Below are 14515 nucleotides of genomic sequence, written 5' to 3' on the forward strand. Positions count from 1 at the left end.
GATAGGTAAAAGCAACATTTCAGACACTTTAATTAACATTTAAAGGCACATGGGGAGAGGAAATTAAGATATGAAATTACAGGGAATATCTAGAAATAATTATTAACACAAATATTTTGTTATTGTGAGCCTACCTGTAGACTGACTAGTTTTCCATGGGTGAGACCTGGAAAGTCTTGTGTAGATGCTAATCTTCATAGACATTAGGATGATAAAATATGCTGTTTGTGCTGTCATCGTAGAGCTGTACAGAATGATGTTAGAATATGGTTGAGCATTACATAACTTCTTAATGTTTTCATGTTAAAAGTATAAATCTTACATTGAACAGAGATGGGGGCTTTTTTCTTAGATACTCAATCTGTTTAGCATCTATGAAATGACATACTATGAACCTGAGTGTATGTTTCTTTTTAAGTTCCACAGTAAACTTTTTTTTTCTATGGCCTCCTCTTCCTACCTCCAATGCTTCTCATTTTGAAACAATTATACTATGAAAAAAACTGAACTCAAACTGAATTTGCGCATCCCAATATATTATACTTGTTCAGCGGGACTAGAGATATTGGACATTTAGCAAGTGCAGATATTCTAAGCCCTGAAGATGAAGCTAGTTTATCAGTGGTCTTTCTGCATATTTTCAGCAGTTGGCAATTATAATTTATAAAAAGCTCAGCTAATAACATGAGTTTCAGATCAGATTTCATGTCACAATAAATCATATGCCATTAATAACATCTGCTAGCAGACTCACCTTGAAATTCATCTATATTTTAAAGAACCTGATGTTTCTAACATTATCTTAAGGAAATTAATTACAAAAATATATAGTTCCAGTCCCTACCTTCTTTGGTACTATATTATTGAAATAATTTGAAAAAAGCAATGGTTCTCTGGGTATTGAATGACTATTCAGAAAGATTATGCTTTTCTAAAAATAATGTAAAGACTTGAGCAAAGTATTGTAATAGAGACTGATGTTTTTAAATGTTTCTTCTTTTGTGTGGTGAGGGAAAAAATGTGGATTTCTATTTCCGTTGAATAGAATTTTCCAAATTATGTTAGTTTGCAAATAGTTTGTTCCACTAGCAGTTATTTGAATGTGGCAACACTCCATAATATGTTGCAGCAGCATTTTCCTGCAATATGTGAAAATAAAACCCTTTTTAAGATGTCTGCTAAACCACAAGATTTAATTCACCATTGTGTGGAATTTTCTGTTCAATCTAAATGACAGGATCAGCAAGTCCAACTTGAGCCACATTCATAGTGGGCTCCATAGTTAATAGCACTTACTCATTTGAAAGTCCTACACTGTCACATGTGAATATCCCTCATGATTTTAAAAAATAATTCTTTGTGGATTTATGTTAGTTTTCTTTTGACAGATTTTCCAAGATTTTGAGCTCCCACAGCTATCGTTCAGTTTTGTAAAGCACATCCTTGCACTGAGCTTCTACTCTGAAAATGAACATGTAAAAAATTTCCTCACTGAAGAGAAACTTTAGGTTTTTACTGTGTGAAGAGGTCTTTTGAAACTCAAGGGTTTCGTATTTGCTTCAGTGAATTAAGTTAGGTTAAGTTTGGGGTTGGAGAATCTTTTGCGTTAAATCCTGCTAATGATCCTTAAATACCTAAGTGCATTTCTTGACATTGATTCCACGTTCCATGTGTGAATAGAGCACACCAATAGGGAAACTCCTGACACTTCATACTTGAGTGTGAAAGCAGAATCTTTCTGTACTTGTTTACCTTCTCAAAATGAAGATGAGAGCATATTACAATGCTTGGAAGGAATTTTTAATGAATACTAGCCAATATTGTAGAATGCTTTGGAAGTAGGTGAGTAACTATTGGCAGCTCTGACATATTTTGAAACTATACAGTGTTCATAGATTTTGGACACAAAGACTTAGTATTACTGACATTAAAACCAGAAAGAAATAAATTAAGGTGTGGATTTCTAAATTGACTAGAGATGCTTAGACATTTAAATCTTTGGAAAATCTAAGTATTTGTAAATGCTCATTAATTAAAAACCCACATTGTCTGTTGTTTCTAAAGTTTTCAAATGACTTGCAAGCTACCTTGCAAGATTTCTTTTCAATAAAGCACCTGCTTGTTTCAGTTTCTTAATAAATTTGAATCAAGTCTGTCGAAAGAGTCTTCTGTGTTCAGAAGCTGAAATTTCACTGAAAAATGCTTAACACTTGACTTAATCACTTGAAAATGTGATACTCGTAGGCTGCAATGTAAAATGCTCCATATCGTTTTCCAAATAAGGGTCAGCATAGATGTCTATACAGCGATTTTATAATATTCATTTAGGAACACTTGTTCCTAAAAAGGGGTCTTCCGGAGAAGGACTTTTCTTCTGGTGATGGTCAAATAGAAAAGAATGGAAGTGAGAACATGGTAGCATCCCCACCTCTGTCTAAAGAATGAATCATAATATACCATTTTCAGAAATAATATTTTATGATCATTAGCATACGTTATCAGAAACCAGTACTGACATTGCATTAAGATTTAAATGCGATCATAAACCCCAGAATCTCAGCTGTCACATTACCCACTCTGCAAGTCTGGAGTGCTGAGAACCCTGTGCTGGAGAAAGCAGAGTTCACTTCCCAGCATCTCCTGCTTAAGAGAAGGGTCAGATTTTCTGATTTCAGTGTAGAAGGGGTGAGTTAACCCCAGGTGGGAGAAAACTTGCAAAAGACAGCATTTCAAGTAACAGTATCATTAACTTAAGACATACTGATGAAATAACGATTCAGTTAGGCCCAAATGCCCTGCACGGAGATCTGTGTAAACATTGTAGACTCAATGCAGGGAATAACAGATGTTTGAGTTATGTGACTGGAATATACACAGGGAAACAAAGAATACGTTCAACAGAAAATAGTTCAAGTTGATATTAACTATTCTAAAATAATACTCGGTTAAATTAGGCATGTTAATTTGACGGTCTGGCACCCCATAGCATAAAAGATGTTTCTTAGCCTGAGTAAAATAAAGTAGGATTTATAAATTACATTTACAGTCTTACATTAAACTAAAGTAGGATTTATAAATTGCATCTACAGTCTTAAGTAGGATTTATAAATTGCATTTACATCATCTTTGAGATTTTAAAACATCAATCTATTTTCCTCTTGTATGAAGAAGAAATCCTAAAGCAGAAAAAGTTCATATTCCTAGTAACTTGATTTGTATCATGTTCCTGACCATGTACTTTTGAGATTACCTCTCAACTTGCTTAATTATGCTTTTATTTTGTGACAGTATTTTGTACACTTAATCTCTAAGGAAACTTTCAGTAATAGAAAGTACTGATTTACTTTGTGCAAGTGATCTCCAGGAGAATAAGTGTTCTTTTCATGAATATGCGTGAAAGGAGTTACACTTTTGTTTTGATCTACATGTTATGTGACACTGGTTTAGTCTGCAAAGGCCACAGAAGGCAAAGGTGGGTGAAATGTCAGGTAAATGAATCTTTAGCAAGTTCTTTTATGTGTCCCAACTTGAGTACTGCTGTCTATAGAATGTAGTTATCATAGTATCATATCTTGACTGACCTAAAAAAACAAACCAAACCAAAACACTATTACTGTATTCAAAATCTTTATTATAAAAGATTTATAATCCAGCCTGTCAACAAAGAAACCAGAACATGGTTGTTCTCTTGAATATTGGAGATTCCCCAAATCAATTCCTGTTGAAAGCAAGTACTAGGTCCAGTTTGGTGACTGAGATTAAAAAAAGATCAATGTAAACTTTCTCCTTTTCTTTTCATAAGGCAACCTCAGTTTAAAAGCGAAATCATTTGTCATGGGATAAATAAAAGGCTCAATTCTCAGATGTGCTTATCCTTTGTTTTAAAGTTGGCTTATTTTAACTTTAAATCAAAAAGTCAAAATATTTCATTCTGAATAGAGCAAAACTATTTTGATATTTTCATTATTCTTACGGGTTTTCAGTTTAAGTGATGGAGTCTCTTGTGTTGAATCACAACTGCATATTTGCAGTGAATATACTAATCATCAACACAAAATTCCAAACTTGAATTGCAGACATTTCAGTTTCTTTCCTTCAACTTCTTCTGCCTTCCTGGTTGTAACTGAGCTGTAAATGCTTAAAAATAAGACACTGGCCCCACAGAGAGACCAGATTGAAGACATCTGTTGCCTGTCCCATTGAACTCACAGGTTTCTTTTCATAAAAGGATAAGACGCCAAGGAACAGTACTTCTCAACTCATGCAGTATTACTGCAACTGTAGTCATCAGAAGAAGCAATGCAAGGCAAAAATATTTATGCTAGAGTGTGAAATATTTTCACATGAAGAAAAGGTGGCTTGTAGTTAAAAAAACCTACTCTGCCTAGCTCTTGGTTATAACATTTGTAGACAGAAAGAAAAAAAAAATCAGCATGTTCTTTTGTGAGACTTCAGACATGTAGTAACTCATCTTTAAACAAAAATGCCTGAAGAGTATAATGCGTGCTTGAGTTTACTGAGCTGGGACAAAAGAAGATAGTTGGAATATAATGCTGATTCAGCCTACATATGTCTGTTGTCTACAGAACAAAATGAGAGAAGTCTGCAACTGCAGTATCTGCAACTTTCTCTGATACAAGATTTAATATTTTTATAATTTCTCTAGAAAGTGCTAACGGGCTAAGGCCCTCTGCTTGAGATCCTTCTTACTGTCTTAAACATTATTCTGTAGTGGGTATCAGGGAGACTGATGTGGTCAGGGAACCTGACGTTCAGATGCATGAGGACTAGAGGCAGCATGCTGTTTAAAATATATTTTAAGTAGTTAACCCTAAGTAATGAGCATCTGTTGTGATTTCAAAGTACATCTCTGAAAGCCGTATCAGACCCAAAGCAGAGCAGTGAATTTATGTTTGTATTCTCAGGGTCCTCAGCTGTCAAATTCTCTACTGGTGTCAGGTTTTGTACTGTTATAATGAGAATGGCTATCTATTTATTGGGCACTTCCATTGGAGGGGATTGTTATGAAACACCTGCCATTCTGCACTTCTGAAAACAAACAAATAACTGAAATATGTGCTGTTAATGTTGACAAGATACGGTAATTTTTTTTCCCTTTAAGGAAAGTTATGTGTTTTAAAGATATGTGATGATATCCAGTTGTTAAAGAAACAGTTGCTTTAGAAATTGTCAAGTAAAATGTATAGCAGTGTTAAAGGGTGAAAATCATTGCATTGTCTAGAAGAAGGGATTGTTTAACATGGTGCACAGTCATACAGAGTGATTGGCCCAGCATGCATTGTGCAAGTAACAAACTTGATTCACAACAGGACTATCCATATGCTGAGGTCAATAAAATCTAATTTTCTTCAGCTGATGTCAGGCTGGTAAAGGAATTTATTGCAGATAATGTTTCATTACTCAGAGTAGGTCATTGAACCTTTTCTATGGATTGAAGTGCCTATTGGATGTTCTACACATTCTTTAATTAATTAAAACTACTGCCTTTAAGTACAACACGTTAAAGGCAAACTTAACTATAGAGAAATTAATTCTTGGTCTCTTCCACTGCTTAGTCACACCATTTGAAATAACAATAACGCAATGATAGAAAAATGTTTCTTATTACTCTCCTTTGTAGTAAATTTACATGTGAAGATAGTCTATAACAGATATGAGAAACACTATAACAAAACTACTGAACTACACCTTGCTGTTTATTGCTTGCTGATAAAATATGGGCAAGTATTTCTATACAAATTAATAAGGTTATTTTCCCTGATTTTCATGAACACACACTAAATAAAATGCATCATAATACAATTATTTTTTATCAAATATCGCTTGCTTTTTCTGGGAGGGGAAGTTATAATCAGAACTAGTGAACTAGCAAGGTATATTTGCAGCTGATTTTCAGTCTTCATTTTGGATCAATTTATCTTAAAATCTCTGAAGTAGATGGCAAATCTTTATGTAAGTTTCATGTGGATATATTTCACATTTTCAACAGATGCTGGGCTTTATAAACAGTTAATCAGCAGCCATTTCTAATATGTATCGCAAAACCAACAAAACCTTCTTTCAAAATCCAGTCAAGGTTGCTAAGTGGCCACAGCGCACTTACATATAACATTATTGACAATATCCAAGCCATTAAAAGCAAAGAAATGAATTGTTAAGGAATAAATTTTACACTTCCTATTTAATAAACACATTATTCTTTAGTACAAAGAAATTAAAATTTAATGACAACATGAAAACCTTTACTCTGAACTGTGGGTGCTTTGTGGGGCTTTTTTTTTTAATCCTTTAATTCCAGTAATTAAGCCCCTATTTTTAGAGAATGTTTTTATCCAGGCATATATAACAGTACCCATAGATAATGAAAAGAGCTCAAATACTCCTTTCATACAGCAAAGACTGACATGATATACATGCGCTTTTACTTGCCATGTGCTTTGTCATGAGAAATGGGTCCTAGGTTTGCTTCACATCCAGAATCTTACAACTAATATACCTCAGGCTTCCAACTTTACACTCTGAAATTGCAAATCAGTTTGTGTTGTATTAGAGACTTAGGCAATTGAAATAAAAAAAATTTTAAAAATTTAGCCAATCCTCCTAACCCTATTTTAGTACTACTGTTCAAAATTCATTTTTAAATAGATTACCTGAAAAGTAATCCTTTCAACCAGTATGCCAGCTCCTGATTAAATAACCTATAGTTCTTATCTTTGCTAATTATATAACTGAAGTGATTTTAAGTACTTAATGTATCTAATAAAGAGCCTGTGTCACCATCTCCATCACTTCAGATAACATTTTCCATTTTCCTCTTTATTCTGTTTCAATGTAGTTTGCCTGCCTCATGTCTATGTATTTTCATGTAAATAAGCAGACTGCTTTCTAATCTGATTTCACATCTCTTGTTTTTATTGCAATGGGTTACATAGCCCTTTCTAAGAAAACTGCAAAGATAGAAGTATTTCCAAATTTACAGTATATAGTAAAGTATAATTTCTATACTTTACAAAATAAGATCAGTCCTGTGGATACCACTCAGGTAAAGTTCTTACTGACTTCTGATGAGCATCTTCATTTTATTAACATAGAATATGTTCTTCCAAAGAAAATATTTTGAAAATACTGTTTTTTTAATAATATAGAGAAATTAATGTAATGCATTTGTATGAAAATTATGTGATAGGTGCAGTTGTATGATAGTACCTATTGTTATAACTTCATTGTTGCTAACATTGCCTTCAGAATAATTTTGGGGTTTAGTTTTACTTGTATTATAATAACTACTACTTCTTTTTATTTCACCTGATAAGAACATATAATCAAAATTCAGAAGTATTTATCTTAGTATTGAATCTCTTTAACATTGATGAACCCAAACTATATTTTCTGGTTTTATTTTTATATTTAATTGTATTTTCTTTTTATGCATATATTTCATTTTATATATTTTGTGTTATATACTTATACCTAAAATATTGGGTTTTTTCAATATCTTTGTGTATGTATGTGTGTATTCGTGTTTGTGAAATTGCTACACATTTTTAAATAGATTATCAGGAAAAAAAGTACAAAAAAACCCCATCACCAGAGAAACATATTGTCTGACTTGGTGATTTAAAGGGGCTGTTGCTTATTCTGATATGTGACACTACTACTATTGAAGCCAAGTTTAGCTAAAAGATAAAAGTTGTTTAAAGTGATATTGCCTGTCTTTTTCCCTCACCTCACTTCATAGTCTGCGTAACAGGAGATCTGATGTGTTTTGGGAATACTGTTTTTGTCATTTATGTCTTTTGAGACTAAATCGTATAATTCCTTATATTCTTGCCCTTCCTAAAACAGGCTTACTCGTATTAGGGTATTTCCGTGTACTAGCATGGCACCTCCCTGGCTTCTCTTGTCATTCTTACTGAATGATTGACAACTATTGATGTAGATCCACTTCTGAAGTAGAAGATTAACAGATGTTTATTTGCTATCTCACCAGTGCTCAGGTTGTTAGTATCCTGCTTTCAACCTGTTCCTTTGTCAGAGAAAGTGTGGGAATTTAAAAAATGTTGCTAACCTGCTCCAACAAAAATTGTTCATGTTTATTTAGGACTCTACTCTGCAGTTTATAAAATACACATTCCATATATGTTACCTGTATCTGTTGAATGTTCTCTGATGCTCAGCTCTGGTTTGGACATAAGGGTTCATATCAACAAGCTATGTGGCAGAGTGATTCTCTTGGGAAACTATCAAAATACAAGACAGGAGAAGACATATTTTGGGAAAAATATAATTTTGGTACTATTTCTCCAAGTTTAAATGAACAGTAATTACAGAATTCTTAATGCATTTACTGATCAGTGATTGCTGGATGCTTGTGGTATTTTCATGTGTTATGGCATAAAATGGATCACAATAGAAAAAGAAGAAAATCATTGGACACAAAAACTGTTACCTAGTAATTGCTTGGAATTTATTAGGCTTGGAAAGCTTTCAATTTCTATCCAGTTTCAATCACTGGAATTGTGCTCAGATAAGCCAACAATTAATATTGTTCCTTAGGTTAAGAAATTAATACGGTATTTTAACATCATATTGAATTCACATTAAATTGTTTTCCTGATGTCTCTAAAATTCAGGACAAGGGTATCATTTGAATCCATGTGACATAAGTAGATGTGGTAAAAGCTGCCTAGGATTTTGATTTAGTAGTCAGAGGAAGAGGCCGTCTGTTAGATTTGCCATTTTTTGTTCAAATTAGACTCAGGGAACAGCTGCAAGTAATATGGTTTCATGGTTCTTGAGAACCTTTCAGTTATGCTGTTTTTAATAAAGATTTGTCCATAGGAGGAACAGCAAGGTCTGTTAACCTTTCTTGCAGCATGCTATTTCTGAGCCAATTATGAAGATGTCTAAAGGCATCGAATGCTCTTTGGAACAGTAACTTGTGATTTGGGAATATAATGGCCAACTGAAAAACTTTCTCTGTGGTTAGAATATTTGTGCTCACAATATATTAAAAACAAGGACAGCATTGATTTTTTTTATGAGCGAAAATACTTCTTGGATTTTTTTCTTTTAGTTATGATGATATATTAATAACTATAGTAGCAGCAGAGGTAGCAGAAGATTCTTAAGTGATTTGGATTTTGATAGTAAAGTCTTAAAGGCTGTGTTAAGCTGTCAATCTAGTTCTGTATCGAGATTTTGTTGATGTTCAAAGAAAGAAAAAAAGTGTGTTAATCAAAGAAATATGTTCTTGCTGGTATGAGGCAGCTGATAACTCTCTCTGAATGAAATCTTCAATATCTGTAGCTGTTTTGATTTCATAGAGAATTGCAGGGTAAATGTTCTGTGAAAGTGATTTGGTAACATAAATTTAATTGTCAAATTGTTGTGGACTTCTAAACCTGAGTAGATTGACCTAACTAAGTAGGGCTTGTGCTTCAAAAAATCCTTGCAGTAGCAAAGCTGCCCAGCAGCCATGCCACTGCAGCCATGAGACTATTTTTATCCTGGCTTCATAGTGAGGGCAGTCATCCAGGAAGAGGGAGATCGGGGTTCAGTTCCCCCCTTCTGACAAGGAGCAATCGGACGCACCGTCATACTTGGAAAGCGCTTAAGTCATTAAACAACAAAATAGCAACTGGACTACAATGCCAAGACAAATGCCATAGTTCACAACTATGGCAGAAATGCAGAAAACAAGTAAGCTCCTGGGAGTTTGACTCTCTCACCTGGTTGCCAGGGTGTTAATCCCGTGAAGAGGCATTTTTTGAATTATTAGAAGTCTGGTGAAAGACTAAGTTTCTAATTATGTTGCTTAAATTGCTAACAATATTTATCCACCACTTCATTCACACGAGCAAAATAATTACGGGAACTGGACACACCTGCTACAAAGGTGATGGCTTATGTCTCCCACATTATACTGGCTTCTTGATCCTTACAAAATGTTTTTTAGCTGTCTCAAGTGAAGAAAGTCTTTGAGATTAAATTTTAACTCATAAATTTGTTCTTGCACATTCATCTTTTGCCCACTTTTTCCTTTCTCTGGCATCTTAAGACTTCTTTTGTTTCGGCTTTTGACTCCTTTTTAACTTGCCTTTCTTGACTTTCCTTTGTTCCTTAACCTTATAAAATAATCAAGGATACAGATTTCAACAAAACTATATTCTTGGTTAAGAAGGATTTCAATTTTTATTATAAAGCTAAATTAGGAACTGCTTAATGCTCACGGTTTAGTGTTTTAATAAAAAGGGAAACGAAGAAGCTGACAGGGCAAGAGGGAACTGCTTTTCAGCCATGTCTCATAGTTGAAGCCCTAAGTGTTGCTTTGTTTGGTCTATTTATTATTTTTTCTGAAGTCTTTGTTATATAATGTCTAACTTTTTCATAACACTTTTCTTCTCTGTGAAATTATAGGATGGTGTACAGCTGCATGTGGTATACACTTCTACCAGAATACTCTTTGACAATATAAAGTTAAATAATCAAACCATAAGTGTGTCCATTTAGTGCCCTGAACTGGGAGCACTCTAAAACCAGTAGCCTGGAAGAGGACATTCTCAATTTCTGTGCCAAGATTTTGGTGTTACAGTGCAAAGTGTGAGAGCACTCTAGAGATTCAGTCTTTTTAAAAAGCATATAGAAATCAAAGCCCAATGCATCATGTAAAAAAATGGGAAAGTGACATTAAGGTTTACAGAAGTGTTCCTTCCTCACTAAATTCTATTCAGAAGTATGAGGCAAAGTATCAATGCCACTTCAGACTAAGTAACTGCTGTCCTATTTTTCTAGAATTAATCACTTTTATGCTTTTTTGAGAGCACTCCGAAATACCTAACTGTGAATATTACCTTGTTCTGTTCTCTAAGAATTTAGATTTGGGAATAAGCCCAAACCTGTTGGAAAAAAATTAGTTCTAATAGGTCAGCCAGTGTTTCACTGCAATCCTGATCTATCCGAGCTTTTATATTTTTCACCTTTTATTACAAGGCATGCTTTTGATCTTCACATTTATAAGTTAAAAAATGCAGAGAAGTAGAATTTATCAAAAAACACCATTGACTTTATGGTTTGTTTCAAGTACTGTCTTGTACATTAAAATTAAGTAGCCTTCCAATATTTCAGACTGATTGTCTTATTTTACAGAGTACTGCTAATGTCCCATGTATAATAATATCACAGAATTTTGAGCATTTTTGATGGCTGGATATACCTTACCCACAAGCCACAGGAGGTTAACATTTAACAGTATCTGATAATACTTAAGGAAAATCAGTATCCTCATAGTTCTTTAATTCATTAAATTCTGGATTGCCTAGAAGGGTGAAGTATCCTGTTTTCTGGAAGGAGGAAAAAATATGTAGCTATTAAAGCTTCCTCAGATGATAGTGCTGGGCAGGAAATAGTTTCCCTGATGTAATAAGGTTTTTCCTATTTAAAGAGAAAGCTAATATGGAATAAAAAATCAGAACCTGCCTAACTGATAGAAAGGGAGCTTTGCCTCTCCTACAGTTGTTGTTCTAAGAGCTGCGGTGCTTGCTTGGAATGAGAAAGTCCCACCTTCAACATCCTGATAAATACCTTCCCTCTGTGCTGCTTTAGTACAAGTTGCCTTATGAAAGGAGGCTTGGGGTTTTGTCTCTTTGTTAAGTCTGCAGTGGTGAATGTTTATTTATACAAAGTAGAGCACCTGGACAGCTTGAAACTGGTGGATACAGTATAGGTCCATCCAAGGGACTTCTTCATTCTGCTGTCCTGCTGCTAAGGTGAAGACTCCAGCAGGTAACATCATTGAAAACTGTGGCTAGAATTGCAAAAGTAAGAGCACTTGCCTGAGATGTTGGAGATTAAGTTCAAACCTTTGGTACAAATGCAGTATACACAAACACTGTCACCTAAATCGCAGGTGATGTACATTGATTCACCAGAGATAGTTAATAAAGGGTAGCTAAGTATGTTTTTATATGTAGCTTTAAGCTGATATTCCATCTGTTAGCTAACAACTACTTCTAGATGAAAATTCCATTAAAATTGGCTTCATTTCATGTAGGTTTTGGTTTCACTGAATAATATAGCCTAATCAAAGATATCTAAAAATAATCCAGGTTAGCTTTTTCATGGAAGCCATAATATGTTTCCAGAGAGGGGAAAAAAATAAAACAAAACAGAGGCAATAACCTGCACCGTATTTTTTTACTACAATGACAAGTGAAATGTAATCTTCCATTACTGGTGAGACCAATAGGAATTCTTCATTACAGGGCAGACAAGTATGACCCTATACTTGCTCATAAACTAGATTCCTGTGTGTATTCACAAACTGACATTCTGTGATTATTGTACAGAAAGCTTTTGCAGATTCGGAGGTGAAATTTTGGTCTTAGGTGGAATGATATTTTAAATGATGAGGTATTAAGTATTTCTGTCAAGATTTCCGCTTTTCATGCTATAGTTCAGTCTGAAGATTTAGTCCAGGGGCATCTTTAGCAACTCTTCAGATTAGATTTGGGTTGGTTTTGCCTTCTGTGTGGAAATATAGAAAGTGAATTGTCTGTTTTACAGAAAACGAGACAGACATAGATAGTTTTGTACCCACAGCTTATGATTTAGATCAAAAAGAAGAAAAAAAAATGCATTATCTACATTGAATTTAATATATACTTTCTACATTGGAAACTAGTGAAAATTGTGTAAATGTTTGCTAAATTATAACTCACTGTAATAAAAAGTACACATAGAACATATTTGTTTCTTACAGTTCTAGAAACAGTTGATATCCTCATTTGTACTTCATAATCCACCACAGTGAAGGCTTAATAGACCATTAAAGGAACGGTGGGAAGTTAATTTTAATATGTAATGGTGTGAGGGATTTTATTTTTTTCTTAATACAATGAAGCTTCTAACAATTTTATTTGCAAAGAAGATGATTATTTAATAAAGTGACAAACTGTCCCACTGATAGGATACATTAATTTTCTTCTAAAGCTGTTCCTTGTACTCCATAAGAAGGTGATAATTAGGTTTGCAGATTAGAATAACATAATCAGACCACTTGTGTGGATGCTTGTTAAAATATATTTTCCTCTTCATATAAGCCTCACAATAATTAAAAACTGTTTAAAAAGAGAACCATTCTTTTTTGGCATGGACTTTTTAAATGAATCCTAATAATATATCAAGTTATTCTTAAGCTAATTCAACTTTTTAAAAGGTTAATATTTGAAAAAGAATATGGGAAGTGATTAACTGATGAGTTTAAGTATTAGCATTAGGTTTTGCAAGAACACCTACAGTATAAAACAGTGCTCATTCATATCCTGATTTAATTTCTTCCACTGTCACTCCTGATTGTTCCATTTAATCTTTCTTAAGTCACATAAAATTATCTTGTATGTGTAAATTAACAATCATTTTCTAATTCCACTGCAAACTTGAAGCACTGTCAGAGAAAAAAAAAAAAAGATATTGGCAGTGATTAATTCTCTATTTTAAACAAAAGTAAATGCAGTTACTATTGAGGTAGAGTGCACACAGACAGGGATTTTTGGTGATTCTAGACTCAAATAAAGGCAATAGAAAAATAACAATGAATACGAAATGAGTGATTCACATCTGAACAATCGGGTCTTGTGTGTATCACATTGGATCAGTCCAATATCCACTGACCTTAAGTTTTAAAACACTGAAGCCAATTTCCTTTGCTTGGGATTCATGCAGTATTAAATGCTTCTTGAAACTAACTTCCTGGCCTAAACCCAAGGTGGGAAGTGTGCAGGCTGAGATCATTTAAAGTGCCTTTAAGTGTTCAATTCCATCACTTTTAATAAGATTGACATTTTTTTTATATATAGTTCAATGAAGTCTTATTCTAGGAAAGAGGGGAAGGGGACTGCTTATTATTTTGTTTTTATTTACCACAGACATGAAGTTAGTCTTATACTGAAGAAGAAAAACTGTTTTCAAAATACATCTTGGTATTTCATCAGTGCATTGCAAACTTTTAAGGCCTGAGATGTTTCATTACAGCAGTTATGATCAGTGTGTTGATAAAAGAGGGCTGATTTAAACGCTAAAAGAACGACATGTACTGGCTAGAAATTATTTCAATTTCAAATAACTAAATACAGAAAAAAAAAAGTGTTACATTAGCAAGGGTTCACTGAGTTATTAAATATTACAGTCATCTAATTTGTACATACGTTCTTGTAAGCCCTACTTTGTGTGCACAGTTCCATATATATATTTGATATACCAGCTTAATCAAATTCACGTTGCTGTGGGGACATTTTTTATGGACAAGTAAAAAATAATCAGTTTCTTTTTATTACCATTATGGAAGAAGTGGAGGAATATTTTTTCTAGTGTGCTAAATATACATACTGAAAAGGACAAATGTTCAGTCATTTACAGAAGGGCATGCAATACTGACTGATTTAACAGCACTAGATTAATATTATATACTCAGTCATGAAGAGATTTATAAAATATA

The 14515-nt window shown here is 33.7% G+C and overlaps 1 protein-coding gene across 6 annotated transcripts in view; it reads left to right on the forward strand.

The window, feature by feature from the left end:
* Window positions 1-14515, forward strand: part of DGKB (diacylglycerol kinase beta) — a 397600-nt gene that overhangs the window by 259435 nt on the left and 123650 nt on the right. The gene's annotated exons all lie outside the window — the stretch shown is intronic.

This window comes from Tyto alba, unplaced genomic scaffold (genome assembly GCF_018691265.1).
Source record: "Tyto alba isolate M040663 unplaced genomic scaffold, T.alba_DEE_v4.0 Super-Scaffold_38, whole genome shotgun sequence".
NCBI lineage: Eukaryota > Metazoa > Chordata > Aves > Strigiformes > Tytonidae > Tyto > Tyto alba.